Source organism: Cavia porcellus, unplaced genomic scaffold (genome assembly GCF_034190915.1).
Source record: "Cavia porcellus strain 051 isolate PalLab524CR breed Dunkin Hartley unplaced genomic scaffold, mCavPor4.1 scaffold_25, whole genome shotgun sequence".
Taxonomy (NCBI): domain Eukaryota; kingdom Metazoa; phylum Chordata; class Mammalia; order Rodentia; family Caviidae; genus Cavia; species Cavia porcellus.
The window spans coordinates 42,378,408-42,402,171 of record NW_026947508.1 but is presented as its reverse complement, the minus strand read 5'-3'; the positions used below and the strand labels follow the sequence as shown (position 1 = coordinate 42,402,171).

Sequence of the window (23,764 nt, the reverse complement as noted above, 5' to 3'; positions counted from 1 at the left end):
CTGGGCTCCAATTTGGTATCCTCCTGCCTCCGCCCCCCTAACTAGCTGGGTTACCCGCTTTGAGGTTCAGATTTTCATCTTTGTTTCTCTTGTGGACTGAGGGAGTCTGGTACCTGTTACTGAGTCTGAGGACGATTCAGATGAAAGAGCTTTGGGATTAGGTGTGATAATGTGTAAGCGTAAATGTTGAGACTACGTATAGAGTTGTATTTCGGTGAAACTTACATTTGCGGAGCACTGTTTGAGAAGGGTAAGAGTGTACGAGTGCGTGGAGCAGGTTTGAGAGCCACGTGAAAGGTAGGAAGGGATCCAGCCTCCCGCTAGGGGAGGCAGCCTCTGTTTCCACACGAACCGGAATAACCTGTTGCGAGACCTCAAACTCCTGCGGTTACAGGTCGGCGTCCCAGCCGCGCGCACAGGAATCCGCCGGCGGTAGTCGCGCGCCCAGCCCTTGACAGGAGGGCAATCACGTGGCAGCCGGAAAGCGCAGCTTTGCGACCTCGATGACAGGCAAAATGTGCGACAGCCCTGGCGCTGGCCAACCAGGGGCGGAGGCAGCAGCTAGGGAGGAAGCGGAGGAGGCGGAGGCGGCCGCGGGGTTCGCCCGTCTGCTCGTTCACCGGCTTTCCCCGCCCCTGCCGCTCTCGCTGCCGCTGAAAGGAGCTGGGGGCGCGCTGTCGCAACCTGCCCTCGGCTTGGCTGGCGGCAGTTGAGACCCGACCTGCCTGTACATCAGCCTTCCTGTCCGGGCGGCCGCGGCGTGGGCTCGCGGGCGCCTGAAGGTTACCGAGTGCATGAATGCCTAGCGCCTCTCGCGCTGTCCCGCCCGCCGGGTCGTCCGCCCGCCAGTCCGCCGGCTTCCCCGCAAGCTCCTCGGCACCCGGCGGCGGCGGCGGCGGCCGCCACGGCGACAACGGCCGCAGGAGGCGCCGTCTCCCGCCCAGGTGCACGTTTAGCTCCCGGCGCCTCGGAACTCGGCCGCCGCCATGGCGTCCAACATGGACCGCGAGATCATCCTGGCGGATTTTCAGGTGAATTTTCTGGCCTTGTACCCCTCCCACCTCTAACCTCGTGAGTTCCTATGTCAGAAGGGTGGCCTCTTCCAAGCGTTTGTTTGAATACTACAATGATGTGTAGTTTAGGCATTGATACATGTCCGTGTGTGTGATTTATGAGCATGTAATTCATGTGTTACGTTGGTTATATAGATGTGTTACAAGTTGAATGAGAATTTTTAATAGAGAGCGTTAAGATTTTTGGATTACTTGTGTGAATGTGTTTTCTCTATTATATGGGGAATGTGTACAATTTGGGAATAGTAAGTGTGGGGCCATTTAAGTATGGTGTGTTTTGAATTGTTCTCTGAGGAGACCTGGTGTATGGAGTATGGATGTGTTGTTATGGATGTGGTATGTATATTGTGTTAAGAGGAAAGTAAAAAGAATGATGAGGAAGAGATGGTGGGTACCCCGGGCATGGTGGTTCTTTTCAAGGAAGAGTAAGCATTTGACGCTTTGCCTTACTGGAATCTTTGGAGGGTAAGAAGATCAGAAAGAGGCAGATACTGTATATTCCAGTGGAGCTCTATAGTGAACTCACATACTATCCAATTCATATTTGCAGATTTCCCTACCCTACAGACTTGAATGGGTTGACTGGTGGCCTTCCTCTAGGAATATTTTAAAGGATAAGTAAAAGTTATTCCCTTATGAACTCAGTTGTTACAATGGCATGTAAGTATTTTAGGGAGGCCCTTTGAAATTAGAGCTGTATGTACCAGGAAGAGTTGGAGTTAGAAGTGATATCCTGCTAACATTACCTTTGCCTTTTGATGTAGAACATATTTTAGTGAGGTATTTTTAAGCATTTTAGCATTAATTTAGAGTCCACTGTCAAGTATAGGGAGACTTCCCTTTCTTGAATCTTGTCATTATTGCACATGGTCTAACAGTACTGTAGGTAGTATATTTGTTTACTGAGTTTTTCTTCTTGTTTTTACAACTTGATGGTCACTTGCAGAATTTGCTCTTTTTGTTAACTCTGTGATATCTGATGGATCTGATACACTTGGAATGTCTGTTTATCTATATTTTAGTTTGTTGAACATAGGAGGGTTCTTAAAAGTTGACTCCCAAGTTGTACATTTAGGAATGACTTAAGATCTTTGCCTGTCTAAATCTTTAAGCATCTTTTTTATTTTTATAAAATGTATGTTAAAGTATAATTTCTTAAGTCAGGCATGGTGGCACACACCTGTAATTCCAGCACTCTGGAGGTTGAGGCTGGAGGATATCCTTCGGTTCATGGCCATCCTGGGTTCCATCGTGAGTTCACTGTGTTGGGAGACCTGGTTCCCTGCCCCCAATATATACGGTCAGTACCAATTTTATTACACTAGATTTAAGTTGTTACTGAAACTTAATGTTTAAGAGTCTGTTTTATGAAGTAGTGGGTCTTAGGCATGGTATTTTCATACATTGTATTAGGCCCTACCCCCATTCTCCAGTGCAATCTTTTATCTAATGTAGAATACATCTTGTAAAAAAAAGACTTTGTATTTCCTTTTTTTTTTTTTTTTTCTGTCCTTTTGAGACAGGGTCTTGCTATGTGGTTCAGGCTGGCCTTGGGTTCACTTTGTATCCTAGGCTGGTCTCGAACGTGCAAGGATATCCTTGCCTCAGCCTCTTGCGTTCTGGGATTATAGGAATGCACTCCCACTCCTGGCTAAGACTTTGTATTTCTAGGTGTAGTTTTATCCTGTTATTAAAATTATATTCTGATGGGCAAGACTTTTGGACAACAGCTGTAAGTAGAGTTAACCTCATTAGTTGATTTAGTTAAAATTAATGTTGTAACTTTGTTTTAATTTCACCAAACTTTTTTCCTTAATAACTTGTAGCTGCTTTCTAACTTATTATTTGTGACAGTCATTAAAACAGAATATTTAGTATTCTTCATTCAGAGGTAGGGTTAATGTTTTCCTGATAAGCACCAGGAATTTTTATTTGGAAACCAAAGTAATTATTTGAATCATTTCAATATACATTTTAATTAAGTTTACTGAAGATTGAACCCAGATTGAACCCAGGATTGAGCACTACATCGCCAGTCCTTTTAATTTTTTTATTAGTTTTTACTTTTCTGTTTTACTTTTTAATACTTTTTAAAATTGTTACTGTGATCAAACTCATGACCTTGTGCTTACCAAGCAAGTGCTTGAACTGCTGAGCTAAATCCCTGACTTTTATTTTTCTTTATTAAGTTTATCATTGTTTGTTTGTTTATTTATTTACTTAATTTTTGGTCTTTTTTTTTTTGACAACGGTCTTGCTGTGCAGTTCAGGCTGGCTTTCAGCTCACCCTAACCCAAAGTCACCTTGAACTCACAGTAATCCTCTTGCTTCAGTCTCCAAAATTCTGGTATTATAGGTGTGTGCTACCATACCTGGCAATTTTTTATTTTGAGAGAGTCTTGCTAAACTGCTAAATTGACTGGGCTGTGCTAGAACTTGTGCTTTTTCTATCTTATTATCTCAGAGTGTTGGGAACATAGGTGTGTGCCAGTATGCTTGACTACATGTATAAATTCTAATAAAATTTTTCTTTTACTTGAATGACATTAGGGTGGTCTTTTAGGCCAGTGACAATGTTGTCCACAATTGCTTATAAATGGAAAATAAAAACTAATGGCATTTGCTCTAAATAGTTGCTTACTAATTGGTGAGAGTTGATTTTATATTGTTAACTAGGTAAGAAAGTATTGATGAATAAAAGTTATTTAGAAAACTGTACATATTTTAAGCACATTAACCTTGTTGTTTAGGAACCTGTAATTGTCTTTTTTCGTTTTTATTGGTACCAGGGATTGAACTCATGACTGCCTGCTTGCAAGGCAGGCACTTACGCCGCTGAGCTAAATCCCCAGCTCCAAACCTGTAATTGTCTTACAAATGAAGGTACCAGATCAGTTTATTTTCATAGTCTTAGTTTAAAATCGATTATTATTTTTTCATATTCTCTGATTTTTAGGATTAACTAAGCATTTATCTAGTTTAAGGGAAATGAGAAATTTATTTTAAAGATAATACCACAAGCTTTGTCATGAACATTCTTGGATGGCACTGGTTTCTTCTACAACTGGACAAATAATTTCCTCACACTGATGTGGATATAACATTATATTTGTTATTTATTTATATATTTGTTTACTAAAATTATATTTTCTTATATGATTGTGGGAATCAGTGACAGTTTTGAGAACTCAGTGTGTCTTTGTAAAAGGACATAATTTTAGACTTTGATGAGATTTAAAGGTAAATGTCAGATTTTGTTCATTGCTACATAATAGACCCTAGTAATATAATGTTTAAGTATGGAAAAGCTTTTAAGAAAGGATTTTGAATTCTTTTGAGTTTATATCTATTTTACCTCAACAAATACGACTTCCGTTGAAATCAGTGGAAAAGTCATGAGTGGATTGAAGATTGTAGCTCATACTTAATGAGATAGAATTGGGATTGTAGGTAGATGAACTTGCTTTGTAGGGACTACAAAACTATTCTGTTCCAAATTGTCCTCATTTAAAAAACTTATTTATGGTAGAATACACAGACTTAAACATTTGCCATTTAAAGGTACAGTTCAGTGGCATTGATTACCTTCATACTACTGTGCAACCATCACTGCATTCTATCTTATGAAACTGTGGCTGTATTTGTTAAACAATGACTCCTAATCCTCCTTTTCCGTGACCCATGGCAACCACCAGTTTTTGTCTTTATGATTTTAATTGTTCTAGGTGTCTCGTATAAGTAGAATCATGCAGTATTTCTGCTTTTGTGATGACTTACTTCACTTAGTGTAAGGTCACCATTCATGTTGTAATGTGTCAGAATTTTATTTTATTTTTTTTTATAGCCAAATACTGTCCTTTTGTTTGTATATATCAGATTTTGTGTATTGATTCATCTTTGATTAACATCTAGGCTGTTTACATCTTTTGGTTATTGTGAATGATGCTGTTGTAAACATTGTTGTACCAATATGTTTGAGTCCTTGCTTTGCATTTCTTTGGGAGTATAGCATTTTTTTTTTTTTTTTGTCTTTTTCATTTTTATCGGTACCAGGGATTGAACTCACGACTGCCTGCTTACAAGGCAGGCGCTTATGCCGCCGAGCTAAATCCCCAGCCCGCTTTGGGAGTATAGCCAGAAGTAAAATTGCTGGATCACACAGTGATCTTACTTGTAGATTTTTGAGGAACTGTCCTACATTTTTCTCTTTCTTTTTTTTTTTTTGGTACTGGGAATTGAACTCAGGACCTTGTGCTTGCTAGGTGGGTATTGTATGGTTGAGACATATCCCCAGCCCCACTTTTCTATAGTGGCTGCACCACCAAAATTTTGAGTAGAGACAGTGTCAATGTGACAAGAGATGCATTCCAAATTTTGTTCTTTTAGTAATTGTAGAATTCTTTTTTTTTTTTTTTTGGTACCAGAGATTGAAATCATCTCACACTTAACAGGCAAGAGCTTGAACCCCTGAGCTAAATCCCTGGCCCAGTAATTGTAGAATTTTTTAACAGCCTCTTTCCTCTTCACAAAAAATAGTTGATCAAACATACTTTCAAGATCTATTTGGTTTGCTTACAGATATAAAAATAGGTATCCAAAACAACTGCAGTTTCTGTCAAATAATCTTGGTAATATTAATTACCTCATACTTTGTTTGGGTGGACCAAAAAAAAAAAAAAAAAAAAAAAAACTAAAACAAAATAATCCCCTCCAAAAAGAGTTTCCATCCACACTCCTTTAACCTTTAAAAAGAATTTCATTATCAGTATGTGTTTGCTGCATTTAATTTTACATTCATCTTAACGGGTAGGTGCATGTACTTAACATATATTAATTCTTTTTATTCCCTTTCTTTCCCCTTGCTGTCACTTTCTCCATCTGAATCCCCTTTTCCATTTACAAAAGATGTATCTCCCTGTTTCTGGTTGCCTATTAATAAACTATTAAACTTCATTCTATATGCCAGAACCTTATTTTCCCAACAAACTACAATCCTAGTTTGTAGTTTGTGGTAAATTATTTTACTTTGAATTTCTCATATAAGAGAAGTTATATGATGTTGAAGCTTGTTTGATTTATTTCACTTAACATTGTAGTCTTAAAGTACATATATTTTTCTACTGACTAATTTATCTTTATGGCACAGTAATACTCCATCATGTTTAAATACTAAATTTTCTTTAACCCTTCATTTGTTGATCTATAGGGCACTTCTAAGATTTAGGTTAAGAAATGTGGTATTATAAGCATAGGTATGCGTGTATCACTGTAGTATGATGTCTTTAATTCTTTTGGGAAAATACCAAGAAGGGGAATAGCTAGATTGAATGGAGTTTTTAGTTGAGGAATCTCCAGTGTAATTTTCAGAATGGCTGAATTAGTTTACATTTCCACCAACAATGTAGAAGTGCTCCAAAACCAGCCTCACCAGTGGGTGTTTTTTTTTTTTTTGATGATAACCATTTTTTCCTGGTGTAAGATTGGATGTTAGTGTTTTAATTTGCATTTTGCTGATGGCCAAAGATGTTGAGCATTTTTTTCAGGTATCTTTTGGCTATTTTTACACTTCTGAAAAATGTGTATTCATTTTAGTTGTCCAGTTTTTGAGTGGGTCATTTATTTTGGTGGACATGATCTGTTTTGAGTTCTGTATAGATTCAAGATACTGGATCCCTTTCGTCTTTTGATTGTTGTCATGTTAATTTCCTTTTTCTCTAAGAAAATTTTGTAAAAATTTTCTTTGGGAACAAAAAAGGTGATGTTAATTGTTTAGTCTCACAGATTGGTCTCTTATGTTTAATTGCTTTTGTTTCTCTATTGCTAATAATACAGAAGGAGATCCTAGCTGTACTCAAGTGTTCACTGGTAATACTTTATTTCAGACTTTCTTAGAAACAAAACATTACCTACTTAATTAAAAAGTATTTTTTCTGAATTTAATTTCAGTTGTCATAGATCAGTTGCTTAATTTGTTGTTGAGTTTTTCATATATATATATATATATATTTTTTAATTTTTGCAGTGCTGGACATTGAACTTCTGGCCTTGTACATATTAGGCAAGTGATAATACCACTGAGTTACACCCCCAGCCTTGGCATTGATGTTGATGTTATTTTATTTATTTATTTATTTATTCTTACCATACAGTTGTGCCTTTGTTTTTCTTTTTGGTCTTTCTAGCTAGTAATACTTTTGGTGTTTATATTGCAATATGAATTTCCTGATACTGTATTGTTACTATGGACTTTTAAGATTTCATATGCTTCTGAGCTCTTGTGAAACAGTTTTCCATGGCTTTATTGGTAAATCACTTTTAAGTAGTTTTTGTCCTTTTGTGACATTTTCTCCTTCTAAATGAAAGTTTTGAATTGTTCTTTATTACTTTGATACAAAGAGTTATCTTCTAGAAAGAGGATGCTAGAGTGAGAACACAGAAATGGTGTCAGTGCCATTGTCTGTGACGATGTGGATTAGGAATCACACTAAGAATTCATGGAACGTATTTCATTGTGAGAGCTTACCTTGGTTAGGAGATTGAATATGTTGTCCTATGTTTGAATTATTGAATCGTTGTTATTTACTCCTTTTTTTTCTTTGTTTTTCATTTTCTTTATTAGAGGAACTAGTCCTGTTATTTAAATATTAGGATTGTAGTTTGTTGGGAAAATAAGGTTCTGGCATGTAGAATGAAGTTTAATAGTTTATTAATTATTAGTTTATTTAATAGTGATTAAGGGTATGACTGGTTTTAGACTACTGGAATTTATATCACAGTTCTGCCACTTATGTGATTTTTGTTTTAAATTTTAAAATAAAAAAAACCTTGATGATACAGAATTTCAAAACAATAGATTAATAATATTATTATTATTGTGTATTTTTATCTTCAAAGTAGTTGCTCAGATCACTTATGTGATTTTTGACTAATCTTAAACCTGTATGCCTCAGTTTCTTTATAGAAAAAATGAGTCAACACGTGGAAAGTGATTAGAACTGGTGTCTGATATAGAAAGTGTTCAGCAAATTCTAGATGTTGTTTTCATTTTTGATATTTTAAAATATGTCTTTTTTTTCCAAGAGAACTTCTGACATCATCTATTTAAGCTTGTTATTTTTCCATTGTAGAAATTGGAAATGAGTTGTTCAAACTTATGGGTTGGTTTGGAACAAGATTTTGACGAGGAACACTTTAGCGCAAGTATTTCATAGCTAATTTTTCAAGTAGCTTTGTATTCTGAAGGACAGTGGACCTGCCATTCATAAATTTCTCCAGGTGAAGAAGCTTATGTATAAAATAAATTAATAAGAAGGATGTGGTGTGTGTCTGTTGTTCCAGCTACTTGGGAGGCTGGAGTAGGAGTATTGATCACTTGAGTCCATAAATTTGAGACACATCCCTGGTAAACAGTTACACTCTTTCTAATAAATGAATGGTTAGGTAGTTAGATTGTTCCTGGCATGCAGTAGACATACAGGAAGGAAGGAAGGAAGGAAGGAAGGAAGGAAGGAAGGAAGGAAGGAAGGGGAAGGGAAGGGAAGGGAAGGGAAGGGAAGGAAGGAAGGAAGGAGGGAGGGAGGGAAGGAAAGAAAGAAGAAAGGAGGGAAAGAAAGAAAGAAAGAAAGAAAGAGAAAGCTGGTATTTTGATCATTCCTAGGCTACCACTTAGTGCCCTATTGCTTTGTTCATAGATAGTTGAAATCCTTGAAACAAACACAACAGTCTGTTTGCTGAGCTAGGTTGGGTTGATGCCTATTGTTTGCTTGACTGTTTTTATGGTCTTTGTACATCAGGGATTAGCAGACTGTGTTTTGCAAATTTTCTACATGTTTTAGTAAATAAAAATTTATTGGAATATAGTTACATACAGTTTTTTACCTATTGCCTGTGTTAGCGTTCTTGTTTCTGTGAGGAAGGTAGGCAATTGAGAACAGATTTTTTATTGCTTATAAACCTGAAATATTTAATATCTTGAGTCTTTATTATAAAAGCTCCCCTGCTCCCCCACAGAACTTTTTCCCCCTAGATTTTAGTGAATTCAAAGTTAAAACATTTGAAGGATTTGTAGGGGGTAGTTGTTAGGACACTGCACTTTAGGTATACTAGCTATAGCTTTAGTGGTTTGTTTTGACTATGGTTCTCTGAGTAAGACTTCAGGCTTTATTTGCTTCAGCTACTGAAACTGTAGAAAACAGATTTGCCTGAGTTTTGTCTAGATTAAAAGGGACTAGAGCAGATCAAATATAGTTTAGCTACTTACATGTTAGTACTGGGGTTAAGAACATTAACTTAATTTTAATTCAGGTAATTGACTTAGGGTAAGAGTGTACAAATTACTGTAGTCTGATGGTCATACCATCACCTGTTTGGTGTAAAATCATGTTGGAGCACAGTCACTCATGTTTATTTATGTGTTGTCTCCGATCACTTTTATCCCTAATTGAGTAGTTAATGGCATGCCTGCAAAGCCTAAAATATTTGCCATGTGTCCCCCCCCCCCATGCATTTGATTTCAAGCAAAGAAGCAAAAAAGGAGGAGGAGGAGAAGGATAAGAAACTGAAACAAAATTTCAAAGTACGTCAATCAGGGGCAATAATGGTATACACATTGATTGCACATTGTCATCCTCAAATCATTCACCCAGAGCACAAGATATTTCCTTACAGTTGTCCAAACAATACCAGCACAAATATTTCTCTTTATTGAATTCAGAGAAATCAGTAGTATAACTGTCTTAATATTTTTTATATACATATATACATACACATATACATATATTAATTTTAGCTTCTCATATTAGTGAGACAATATGATGTTTACATGATGTGTATCTTATTTATTTCATTAATGAGTATGATCTCAATTTGAAAAGTCTCCAGTTTATCCTCCTTTATGGCTGAGTAGTAGTACTCCATTGTATAAAAAATACCACATCTTTCTTAGCCATTCCTTAGTTGATGGGCATTTAGGTTGTTTCCAAGATCTTTGCCATGCATATTTATTTATTTGTCTTTTTGAGACAGGGTCTTGCTATACAGTTCAGGCTGGCCTTGAGCTCACTTTGTAGCCCAGGCTGGTCTTGAACTTGCAGCAATCCTCCTGTCTCAGCCTTCCTAGTGCTGAGATTATAGGAGTGTGCCACCATGCCTGGCTGCCATGTGTTTTTTAAAATTTTATTTTATTTTACCAAGAATTGAACTTGGGATCTTGCTCTTGCCAGACAGGTGCTTGTGCTGCTGAATCCCCAGCCCCATTTGCCATGTGTTTTTATATAGGAAGGTTTGCTGATCTAGATCAGTGGTGAGTTTTGTCCCCAAGGGATATTATGCAATGTCTAGAGACATTTTTGGCTGTTACAGCTGGAAAGTGCTGTTGGTATTTAGTGCCTTGAGGCTAAGGATGCTACTAAACATTGTAAAATGCACAAGATGTACCCCTACTTGAAGAATTATCTGGTCCTAAATTTTGATAGTGTTGAAAAATCTTGATTTAAGTTGATAATTCTCAAACTTTACCTTGCATCAGGGTAACTGGGGGCTTGTTAAACTATAGATTGCTGGACTTCAAATCCCAAAGTTTCTGATTCAGAGGATCTGGGATCAGATCTGCAGATTTGGATTTTACCAAATTCCCAGGTTATATTGATATTGCTAATTTTAATGATTGTGCTTGAGAACCACTGATATAGATAATTTTTGGAATTCCATTCATTCCTGTTATTTTTTGATTTTTGTGATCTTAAATACAATTCCATTTTTGTGACTTAGGAAAATGGAATATTTTAGTGTATCCTTGATAGTTAGGCTGTTTCATGAGTCCATGTCTTTGGACTTTTACTTTTTGTGTCTTTGGAAAATTTCTATTCATCTTTCAAAGCCTACTATCTCCCATTAGCTTATAATATTCATACCCTGTGCCCAGTTACATTGAATAGTTTCTTTCTCTGTATCTTGTGCGTGTTTCTCTTTTGAGTCATGTTAGATAGTCATCAGTTTACATGGTTTTCCTGCTCTGCCAGCTCTTCATGTGAACAACTGCCTGGTCTTCACTCTGTGTTCCTGCAGCTATCAGAGGAACTCAGTACTCTTCAGTATAGGCTGTTTGTCTAGGTTGTTTTGGTACAAACAGGGTAGAATTATAAATTTTTATCTATTTTTATACATTTTCTATTTGTCAACATGATTTTGAATAATAAAATCTGTCACTGAAAGAATAAAAACTCCAGTCTCTTACTCTAGAATTGAGGATTATAGCTTCAGCATTACCTGTATGTAGAAAAGTCCTAAACACCTTTCTGGTTTAGCTATTCTAGAGAGGCTCAGTTACGTAATATGGCAAGACAACAGGCTTGAGGCCAAGAACCTTGTAAAATTTGAATACAGTTACTAGATTGTGTGTCATTCTCTCTTGATAATGGTTTAACTTTTTCCTTTTGTGTGTGTGTGTGTGTGTGTGTGTGTGTGTGTGTATTGCTGGATTTTTAATCTACAGCATTATGCATGTGAGATGGAAACACTCACCCGTTGAACTGTATCCCCAGACCTGAAACTGTTTTTTTCCCCCTCTTTTTGAGACAGGGTTTTGCCGTACAGTTCAGGCTGGGCTGGCCTTGAACTTGTCACAACCTCCTGCCTCAGCCTCCTGAGTGCTGGGATTACAGGGATGTACCAACATGCTAGCTTCAAACTGTTTTATAAGGCAGAAATGTAAATTTCAAATCAAAATTGTTCACCATGTTAATCACTAGTCATTCAGTTTAAAGTCATTCTGACAGATAATTTCAAAAAGCAGTCCCTCTTTTATATTTATTTATTATAAAAGAGTAGAATAATTATACCCTCTTTTATATTTATTTGTGGTTATAGAGGAATTGTTGGTATTGGAAGAATGAGATATTATCACGTGGTAAAGGAAGGGGGGAAAGTTTCCAGGTGATGTGTATCTTACTTAATAGCTTTAGACTTAGGTTTGAGTCACTTTTAAAATTTTTTTCTTTTTTCTTTGCAGTTCATCCTGATTCCCAGGATACTTTAATGCTTAGCTATAATAGAAGAGTATTAGTGAGAAGAAAGCTTTTTATTTTGTGCCCTGCTGATTCTCTGACCTGTTTTTCTCTAGAAGAAAATAGTGGTTAAGCTTGTTTTTTGAAGCCAATTTTAGGTGTATTCTTTGACATCTGGTTAAAGTGAGGTGGAGACACGATTAAGCAGTCATATTTCAAGTTCAGTGGGGGAGGAATAATAACATTAATTTCTTTCTTGGGTTGATTTTTATGTGGTAGATACTGTGTGAGGTGCTTGATATTTAATTTACACAGTGCCCCTGCATTGGGTGGGATATAGTATTCAGTTCTTTATGATTTCTGTATATCTTTCTTGAGATAGTTATCTGTGTCTGGAGTGAAGGGTAGGCATCCTTTCCACTGTAAGATTTGGATTCTCCACACTCTTGAGTTCCTTTTCTGCAGTGCAGTTCACTGCATGTACAAGTGTCTGTTGACCCACTTTGTGGCATCCTTTGGGAAATCAGGTTGTAGAAGTAATACAAGAAAATGCTGATATTTAGAATACTGGTAATTGCTGTGAATCATTGTTTCTAACCTGGGAGTCAGTGTCTTCTGCCAGCACCTGTGACACAGGCAGACTAAATTGTTAGCTTTCAAATAAGGTAAATCTCACATCCTTCTTGGTTTTTAAGGGGTTTGGCACCAAGGATCAAACGCTGAGACATGGACTTTTGGAGGAAAGATAAGAGTCTCATAGCATGATTAATAGAATTTGGGGAAGCCTGTGGGAATTGGTAGAAACATGTTGACCAAATTATTAAATGATTTTCTTCTTTATTGCCTGGTAATGAGGTGATAGTGGGAAGGTAGTTATAGACAGAATTCCAGGAACCAGGTTCAAAGATAGTTGCCTGAATTTTCTTTTGGTTATTGCTAAGTCTTTTGAATAGATGAGGTTTTTTTAAAACCTCAACCTCAGATTCTCCCCAGTGTAGCAACTGAGATGGTCCTGGGTAAGACAACTGTTACAAATATGTGTAATACCTATACTTTTGAATGAAAGAAGTTTGCAATTTCTGTGGACCGAAAGGAAACATATTAGAACTTTTGTTTGTCTAAGAGATGAGTGCATAATTTTTTATGTTACAGCCTTCTTTGGAAGAAACTTTGTTCCCTATTTCACTGTCAGAAGCAAAGCGTTTGACTCAGTTTAGGGTTTTCACTTCACAGAAAGTTTCCCTGAAACCTAGGCTTGATTCATTGATGGTGCAGCTGAGTTGAAAGCTCACTGTGCCTGTTCAGCTTCTGGGTATATTCAGCCTCTGCATCAGCTCTGCAGACCAACTGGTAATAGATGTGATTGCTTTATTCTTGAAGCAGAACTCAAGGCTGTTAAGGTTTGGGCAGTGTTCTTGGTGAAACTTGTTATATTTCTACAGATAGGTATAGTAATAAGGCTACGATAAGCACTCAGGTGTGTTTGGCTGCAAAATAGGGTCTTTGATCTTTTCTAATTATGTATCTCAAATGGGAATGATAGGCAGTACTCAAAGTTACACAGTAAACCAGGGATGGTGATACAAACCTGTAGCCCTGGCTACTTGGAAAGCTGAGACATGAGGCTTACTTGAGCCCAGAAATTCGAGACGAGGCTGGATAATACAGCAAGACCTGATCTCACAAACAGACTTACCATACAGATGTGAATGTCTTCTCGCAACACTGATTTTTATTAGCATAATTGAAAAAAGTACATAGTTTCTTAAAATAATTATTATGAAGCATACATAAAATTTACATGAATTTTAAATAGAAAATGAGATTTCTAAAGGATTGTAAAATAGATGTGGTTTGTTTCTCTTTGGGTCATCTATACTCTTCTAATGGTGCAACATGTTTTCTTTCTTGTAATAATTACAGTAGTGGGAAAATTTATTATTTTTTATTAAAATAAATTTTTTTTTTTTTTTGTCTTTTTGATTCAGGTTTCACAGTGCCCTTCAGGCTGGCCTTGAACTTGCTTTTTAGCCAGGCTGGCTTTGAACTCACAGTGATTCTCTTTTTTGCCTCAGCTTCCTGAGTACTGGGATTACAGGCGTGTGCCACCATGCCAGGCAGGAAAATTTAAAAAGCGCTGCAGTTTATTGTGTTGTCCTTTATACAGTAAATCAACAGGGGTTAAAGATGAGGGGAGAGGAATGGTGAAAAAAGAATTAAGATATATTACGTATAGGTACAAACTCACTGTGATGAATGTGATCATGATGTATGGCAAATATGTACTAACAAAAAATACATAAATAAAGAAACAAAACTGAATCCAGGTTTTTTTTTTAAATGCTGTTTTTGTAGCTTTTTGGAATGGAAAAAGAACAATAAAGCTTTTCTGATGTTCCTGGGTTTTCTGATGAAGTTAATAGTGGAGTCAGAGGAAAATAATCAAATAAGCAAGCAAACAAGCAAGCAGGGGTTTGTTGACAGCTTATCTTAAAGTGGTAGCTACTGAGAAGTCTTAGTACTTCAACATTTGATGACTTTCTTACTGTATTTTGTGTCATTTTACATTTATCAGTAACTAGTTGTGGTAGTATAAATACGTTTTAATGCTAAGGATTTTCCCCTTGTTTTTCTGTCAGTTTTGGGTATATTCTCCTTGACCCTTGTCTGTCATCAATGATAAGCTCTTTGGGTTGCCACTTGGAAACTCAAGATTGGCAGATTAAAGAACTCTCTTTAAACTTCTGAACTATAGGAGAACAAAACATAGCTGATGCTGGATCATCTGGATCACTCATGTAGATATCTACAATAGGGTCTATTGTTTGATGAAGCCCACTAGAATATCAAACATTGGATGAGCTTACCTTGCCATTGCTGTCTGTGTTCATCATTGCATCAGATGTGACAGAACATTAACCACCATGAGCTGCACACAAAGTAAAAGACTGTTTCTGGCACACAGAATACCATTACATTCCGGTTTGTGACTCATGCCAAAAGTTTTCCCCTGTGTCATGTGATAAGAGAAACCAATGCATGGGGGGCCCTGCCTGCTCCTAGCAGAATGAATGTACTGGGCCTTAAACATTTTTGGAGCTGTCATTGATCCCTCATTGCTGTTGACACTTTTCTTTAGCTCTGGCCATACCATTCTGGTTTTAGAAACTAATATGTGTTATGCTTTTGATTTTCTGGACCATTTGAGGTCTGGCTGTCATGTATATTAATTTAAAAAACTGCTCAACAGTGAGCTGTAGTCAAAGTATTTGATGAATTGTCCATGTTTCCTACCATCCACAGGCATGGATGAACATTGAATATTGGGACAGCTGGTCTCAAAAGATTTGAGATTTTACATCCTTCATATCCTGGTTCACACGCCTTAGTCTCTTTGCTCACTCAGTGTAACTGTCCTCAGAAAGAGTTTACCTTATCTTGATCAATTTCTCAGTAATGATCAGGACAGAATGGACAAGAAGATCATACATCCTGATTTTGAAAATTTCAGATTTCTCCCTATTTCTGGGGTATGTGTTTCTGTTTTGTCATATTTGCTGTCACTGGAACTTTTTTCCCCTTTTCCCTTTTTTCCCTCCTGCCTTTAGTTTTCCTTTAGGTTAAATTCAGGACCTTGTGTAAGCAGATCCTCTAGTACTGAGTTGTTGCCCTCCACCCTGAACATTTTAGTTTGCTAATTAAATTGCCAAAATCCTTAGCTATAGTCCTGGAACAAAGATTTCTGGAAAGCAATCTGTTTTTCTAAACAAGATAGCAAATGGTAACTTGTAAAGAATTAACTTTTGTACTAAAATAAACATAAGTGAAGCTGAGTATTATTTTAAGAAAGCGGTACTCCCATCATTTTTCTTTTTAACTAATTTAACAAAAGCAGAAACCAGCAAAGGTATAAGCAAAGACATATTAATATGTTACATTAAACAAAAAGAAAAAGGAACATTTTATATCTTTATTTATTGATAATGATATGATTTTAGCATGACTTCATTTTTATTCTATCTTATCCTAATAGAACAGACTATTATAATGTTGTGATATAATAATAATAATATAGTATGTTATTACACTGAGAATGCTCAGTTCATTTGCTTTAAGAACGGGAGTACTGGGGCTGGGGATTTAGCTCAGCAGCATAAGCACCTGCCTTGTAAGCAGGCGGTCGTGAGTTCGATCCCCGGTACTGGAAAAAAAAAAAGAAAAAGAAAAAAAAGAACGGAAGTACTACATAAGTTATTGGTCTGCATACTTATATATGTTTGGAGAATAGATAAAGTTAAAATGTAAATTGTATATGTTCACAAAATGGAAGTGTATGCTCATGATGAAAAATTCTTAGATCGTAAATCCTATCTACGATCTTGGAGATAAAAATATTAGTATGCCAAAAAACACTCACTTGCATTCTTGGTGTGTCTTTTAGAAGGATTTTTGTTTCTTTTCTTTTTTAACCCATGCAGTGTATGTGTGTGTGTAGTGTGTGTGTCTAGTAGAACTTTGGAATTTCTAGAGTTCAGATTCTGAAGTTAGTTTGAATATAGTTATCTTTTGATGAATGTCACTGGAGCCATACGTAACTGACCCTAGGATTCATTTCCATATGCGTTATTACTGAGCTCCTTCACCTTGTCTGGCCAGGAACATCTTGCTGTTGCCATTTGTTGCCCAACAATGGTACGAAATTATAGAGTTATGGCTGTTAGCTGTTACCACTTGCTATAGCAGTTCCAGTTAGGGTGTTCTGAGCTTGGCCCACAAAGTGTTTACTGAAATACCTCTCGTAGGTTGGCATTGTGTTAGGATAAAAGAGATGGGTATATTGCAGATTGGGTGGTACTAGTGACAGTCCTTAAATAAAAAAAGAATGTCTTTGATTCTTACCACTTTAAATCAGTATGTATGCTACTAATGTTGTTCAGTTCTTAGTTGTTCAGTAAGTATTTGAATGACTTCACATGTATTATTATATGAGTTTGGGAAAAATATGAAAATTACATGTTAGGCTACACTTTTTTCACTCATTTGACAAAAACTGATTGTCAGCTCTGAGTCATTCTATACAGTCATATCTTCATATTTGCTTGGAATTTGTTCCAGTTCCCAGTGGATACCAAAATCTAAGAATGCTCAATTCCCTTATAAAAAGTTGTATAGTATTTTCATATAAATCTATCTTCCTGTAGGCCTAAATCATCTGTATTGTATTTATAATACTTAATATAATACAAATGCAATTTAAGTAGTAGTTATACCAGTTATGGGTACATTCTATACATGTTTAGTAAAGATGCAACTTTTTTGGAATATTTTCAATCATTGGTTGAAAATGTGAATACAAAATGTGAATGCACCCATGAATGTGAGTGGGGGCACCCTGATGTATCTCTTCTCATAAGTTAAAGTCAGTGTTCTTAAAATTCTTACAATAAGTATAGAGTAGCGAAAGAGGAATGTATAACCTAGTTCCGATGTATAAGATGGACACACTCATATAATAACTCTTTAAACTAATAATATTGGGTATGTTAAAGGAACGAATATTATTTGATGTTTAGTGTCTGGTAGAGCCATGCTTATGTTGTGGGAAAAGTCACAGGCTAAAGTCCCATCTCATCTTTTCTTGTATCCAGCTTTGACTTGAACATTTTTTGTGGTTGGGAGATCACTAGTTTATAAAGCAGCTAATAAAGTTAATTGAAGTTTACCATTTTGTAACTTACTCTTTTACTCTAGATCTAAACAGAAGTTCTTTTCTATCACGTGAAGGCAACTGAAGTATCATTAGCATTTACTATTTGAGCCCTAATTTTTCCAGTTTTATCCACCATTGCTATCATGTGGTTCCTTTTTCTCTGTGTGTATATGTATGTATATTTTAAACTGCAAAGAGACTGTAAACTATGTGAGGTATGATAGAAAAATAATGTTGAAAGATTGAGTTAAAAACACTATACAATAAAAGACATATTGTAATTAATTCCCATCAAAATACTGTTTTGCTTCAAACACAGTTATTCTTGCCACTTTTTGAAGCAATTCTAGAAATGTTCTTTTGTAAATATCTTTAGTTGCGCTATTATGACTGCCTTGATGCCTTAAATTCCTTTTATGATCATGTCGCCTATAGGGAAGAACCAGAAATCTCATGGTGTCAGATCCCTGAAAAAGATATATAAGGACATTCCGTTATGTTTTTTATAAGTTTGCCTTCCTATTATATGATACTTGGCAGCAATGCTGAACTGTTTATTTATTTATTTACTGGCCTTTTTTTTTTGGTCTTTGTTGAAATGAGGTGTCACTGTGCTGTTCAGGCTTGCCTTGAATTCACAGTGATCCTCCTACCTCAGTCTCCTGGGTGCTGGAGTTACAGGGGTGCTTGACCATGCCATTCCCAGCTTTTAACTGTTTTTGATCACACATTGTGAAGACATGAAACAGGCCTTCCAGAACTGCTTTTTTAAAGTGGCAGGAATGGTGGGATAAGTATGTTTAAAGTGAGAGGGAATATTTTGAAGGGGATTAATGATAATCTGTCTTTTACTGTAATAATTAAAATTTAAATAGTCACTATATTTTGATTATTCTTTTGTATTTAGTAGGCTTGTTGGTATTAGTACCAACAATACTAACTCTGTCAGGGTTTAGACAGGCTAGGAGCAGTTTCTCAAAGGAGGCCGATTACTTATTTGTCATTTGAGTCAATGGTTCTTACTACCTGACTCATATTGGTCACAGTTCTAAGACTGGTATACTTATATGTCATTGTGCACCTAAAAGCTGGACCTTGGGAGTGAAAACAGTATTCCCAGAGTTTCAAGTATAGTAGGATGAACTTTCCCCCAGTTTTGCACATTGTATTACTATTAGTATGATTACAGTTTTGACACAAATGATGATTTAACTGATAACGATAATGATTTAAATCTCTTGATAATGATTTAAAATCTCCTGAAAGTAAGACATGAGATCAGTCCCCTTTCTGTTGCTTGCAACACAGTACCACAGATTTGGTAGGTTTTAAAGAAAAATAACGTATTTTGGCTCTGGCCCTGGAGGCCCAATATGGAGGGACCTCATCTGACAATGTCTTTCGTATTGATAGACTCCTGAGATGTTCATTTGTGTGTGTCTTTTGGTCTCTTTCTTTTCTTTTTTTGTACTGGAGATCAAACTCATGACCTTGTACCTGCCAGGCAAGCACCTGTGCCGCTTAACTAAACTCCGGCCCTCCTGTCTATTCTTTTTTTTTTTTTTATTTTATTTTATTTTTTTTTCCTCCTGTCTATTCTTATAAAACCCCTCTTATTTAATCATAGAGCCTCCCTCCTGATGAACTTTATTGAAAAACTTCAGATCTAAACACCAGAGTTGGGGGCTGGGGATTTAGCTCAGCGGCATAAGTACCTGCCTTGCTAGCAGGCGGTCGTGAGTTCGATCCCCGGTACCGATAAAAATGAAAAAAGACAAAAAAAAAAATAAACACTATAGTTGGATTTAGATTTTCACATTAATGACCTCGTAAACAGGATGAAACGCCATAACCTCATAATGGGGATGACTTTTGGAAGGAACAGACCATATTCAAATCATAGCAGCATAATATCCTCATTTTAAATGTAATCATTTGAAAAAAAATAAATTTAATCATTTGAACCTCTTTGGTTCAGTGAACTTTATTTTGCTTTCATCCTCTGCCTGCCCTTCAATCATCTCTAAGAATTTCCTTCTTTAGTTTTTCTGTTTCCTTTGGCTTCTGCATCTCTTTATCCAAAGTCCCTCTTCTCAGCTTGTTTCCAGTTTAAAAGCTTTGCAGTCTATTCCTAGTGTAAAAATACTATCCAGTGATCCTGTTCTAGTCTGGGTGAAACCATATTTCTCACTTTTCCTCATGGTTCTTTTAAGTGTTACTGCCCTTTTCCTTTTTACTCTATTCTGTCTCATGATTTCTGGATATTTGTTCTTTCTTTGCTTTTAACTAACTGTTACATGTTCTTGATTACTCATGCACCAATCTCATTCCTGTTTCCTTGAGTCCATATTCAACTGTTTTATTTAGACAGAGTTTGAGTTTATTGACATGGCTAACAAAAACCTTTGTGATTTGGCATTATATAGCCTACACTTTTCCCAATACCTTGTGCTGTAGTAATATTTTGATACTTGTAGTTTTCTTGAATTTATGTCATTTTGTGTCTCCTTGCTTTTATCAGTTCTCCCATTTGCCAGCCTCTTGGTCTATATAGACTGTATCTTTTGTGAAGTCTTCCCTTCCTATTTGCCTCATTTTTACATATATGTCTCTATCATTATAGCTGTCACATTACTTTGTGAATATTGTTTTGCTTTAGTTACTAACACTTGTGAGTCCTTACAGTGAGAAACTGTCTTTTTAAAGTTTTGGTACTCCTCATGCCTAACATGCTTCTAGGCACGGTATGTTCTTATTGAATATTAACTAGTTAATTGAGCTCAAATTAGGAGCAAGTTACTTCTTTGAAATAAGGAAAAGATATGACTTGGTTTTTTGAATCCTGATTTTGTCATTAAAATGTAGTTACTTTAGTTTTGTGTCATTTGTGTATGTAAATGAGCATCAGTTTGTTAATATTTTTTCGGTACCCTGAGATTTCAGACTGTATCATGTTTACCTCTGTATTGCCAGTACCTAGTTTACTCCTTAGCAAAGGTCACACTGTCAGTGCTTATTGTTCTGAAGCAAATTAAATTAAAATTAGGTGAAAATTGCAAAACAATTTTTTCCATTGCTTTGCTGAAATCTTAAGTTTTTGAAATATATTTTTTTTCCTGACAGGCTAGCCAAGTTGTTTATCAAAAAAGTCTTGGCAGAATTTATTCATAGTGAATTCATTGTGACTTCTAATGATCACACACTTTCCTTTTTAGGAAGGATTTATTTATAAGGTAACATTTATATGTGATTTTTTTTTTCCTGAAATTTTGAGACAACCTGATAGTAGCAAGTAAGAGATTTCTTTTAATTTTTCTGTATTTTCCCCTCTGTTTTTAAATTCTTCCAGCATTTATTCTGTTAAGAAAATATCCTCAAAGATTCCCTGTTGGAGTGCAAAGTTTTTAAGTAAATTTGTAGTTAGTTGTTTTTAGTAATAAATTTACAGATTCAAGAAGCTTAATGAACACCAAATAGGTTTAGTACCAAGAAAATCACACTTACACACATCATAGTCAAACTGCTAAAACCCAGTGAAAGGGAACATTTTGTGAAGGGAACAGTCAGTAGCCACCATGATAGCTAAGTTTTCATTAGAAATTAGACTCCAGAAAACAAAATATTTGTTAGTTATTGAAAGAAACAATGGCTTAACTAGAATTTTATATTCAAAATTCAAAAGTGAATATATTCAAAAATAAAAGGGAACGTAAAGACATTTTTGCACTGTTACATCTGAGATAATTTGTTGCTTACAGATTTACATTTAATCAAAATGCAGAAGGAAGGTCTTTAGGTTGTAGACAAATGATACTAGATGGAAACATGGATCTGTGGAAGAAATGAGCACTGGGAATGGGATTTATGTGGATAAATATAAAACTATATTTATGGAAATAAAATATATATGACAATAATAGCAAAAAGAGAAGAAGTAAATGAAGTTCTTTTGTAACTTCAGTTTATATAAGGTTCTTACATTCTGTGGGATGTGGTAATATTAGCACAACGTAGACAGGTAAGTTGTAGATACTTTTTGTAATCCTAAACAACTGCTTATAAATAGAAATATAGGTTAAAAAAACAGTGGAAGACTTAAAATGGCTTACTAAAGCCATGCTTAAGCCTAAGGAATGCAGATAAGAAGAAATAATAGAAAAAACTCCATTTGGTCAGGTTTAAAACAAAAGCAAAATGATAGACCTAAACTCAGCTATGTCAATGATTACATTTGATATAAGTAGGCTAAATAATAGAAAAGTAGAGATGAAAATGAAGGACTAATCTTCACTGTTTATAAGAGAAACATGAGGGCCAGAGATTTAGCTCAGTAGACTAAGCAACCTACCTGGTAAGTGCAAGGTCATAAGTTCGATCCTTGTTACCAAAAAAATAGAAACATGAAATACTAAGACTCAGTTAGTTTGGAAATGAAAGGAAAAAGATACCATGTAGATCCTAATCATAATAAAATTGTTACTTGTTTTGTTTTGCTATACTTGTTTTTGTTTGTTTGTTTGTTTGTCTTTTTCTTTTTTATCGGTACCAGGGATTGAACTCACGACTGCCTGCTTGCAAGGCAGGCGCTTATGCTGCTGAGCTAAACCCTCAGCCCCTGTTTTGCTATACTTGTGATTGAAACAACACACAATGAGCTTCTTCACTCTAGCCCTTCTAAATGTTTAAAATTTTGGCAACAAGGTCTTAAGTCGCCCAGGTTAGGCTTGAATTTTCAGTTCTGCCCCATCCTCCAGAGTGCTGGGATTATATTCATTTGCCACTATGCCTGGCTTGGTGTAATAAATCAATATCAAAACAAATAGGCTTCAAAATAAGGTGTATTACTAGAAATAAAATTTTTTATTTTTGTGTTTTGTAAGCCTGAGCATGTCATGTGGCCTTTTGTCTTTTCTTGTGTAAAATGGAGTTAATATTTGAGCTATTATTATGATTGGCACTTTACTTATATTATTATTAGTCGCTCAACAGCCTTATGCCTGTTATTATTATGATTATTACCTTTGTATGAGTAAGAAACTGAGGTTCGGAGAGCTTAATAATATCTCTAAAGTTACTGGGCTAGTTAAATGGCTAGATTTGTATTTGAAAACAGTTGAACTTTGATAACAACTTGACTTTTTATAAAACTACATCTTGTTTCCTGCCAATATGCCTTCCCTTGATACTGTACTCAGCTAATTGGAAGAACTCTCTTGAGGTTAACTATTTACTTCATTATGGCCTTTTTGAAGTAAAAAAAAATCCTTGTTTAGCTCATGAAAATAGCTGTATTCAAATGTCATTATGAGATGTGATTGAGAGTTTTCAGTGTTGCCAGTGATTTTACAGCTCACTAGTACATTTTAAAGAGACCCAGGAGAAACAGCCAGACATATCCCTATATGCTTATTGCTACCAGGTTTGCCCCCTGCAGGGAGCCAGCTCAGCTAGGGAGAAGCAGTCAGATCCACCTTTGTGCACCTGCCACTGGTCTGGATGCTTGCTTCCCTCAGGTAATCAGCACAGGCACGGAGAAACAGCTAGACCTGCCCATGTACCTACGCTGCCATTGGGAAGCTTACTTCCCTCAGATGACCAGAGTGGGAAGGAAGAAATAGCCAGATATGTCTGTGTGCCCTCATGCCACCATTGGAGATGCTTGTTTCCTGCAGGCAGTCAGTGTGGGCTGGGAGAATCACACAAGCATGCCCCTGTGTATTTGCAACCAGGGGAAGTCCTGATGTAGCCATGCAGGCTGGGAAAAGCCGCAGCCCTGGCACCACCCACCCATGGCTATCAGGAAAGCCTCAGTGTAGCTGCATGAAGCAGGGGTCAAAACAAATGAAGTGAAAAAGCTATTTGCAGAAGCAAAAGCAGAAAACTTCCCAAACATGGGGAAAGGATCTGGCATACAGATAAGTGAGGCACATATTAACTCCAGTTTGCCATAACCAAAATAAATTGACACTCAGACATAT

General features: G+C 36.3%; 1 protein-coding gene across 13 annotated transcripts in view; it reads left to right on the top strand.

The window, feature by feature from the left end:
- Nucleotides 1-549: 549 nt before the first annotated feature.
- The window catches only part of LOC100713782 (sodium/glucose cotransporter 4), a 145,855-nt gene continuing 122,640 nt past the window's right edge, over nucleotides 550-23,764 (top strand). For 7 of the 13 annotated variants that reach the window (XR_010043172.1, XR_010043169.1, XR_010043170.1 and 4 more), the window contains exon 1: nucleotides 555-1,031. The gene's annotated coding sequence lies outside the window, so the exon portion shown is untranslated. Of the gene's footprint in view, nucleotides 1,032-23,764 lie in introns of all 13 variants that reach the window. The other 6 variants (XR_010043168.1, XM_063236439.1, XM_063236438.1 and 3 more) reach the window with 5 other exon arrangements.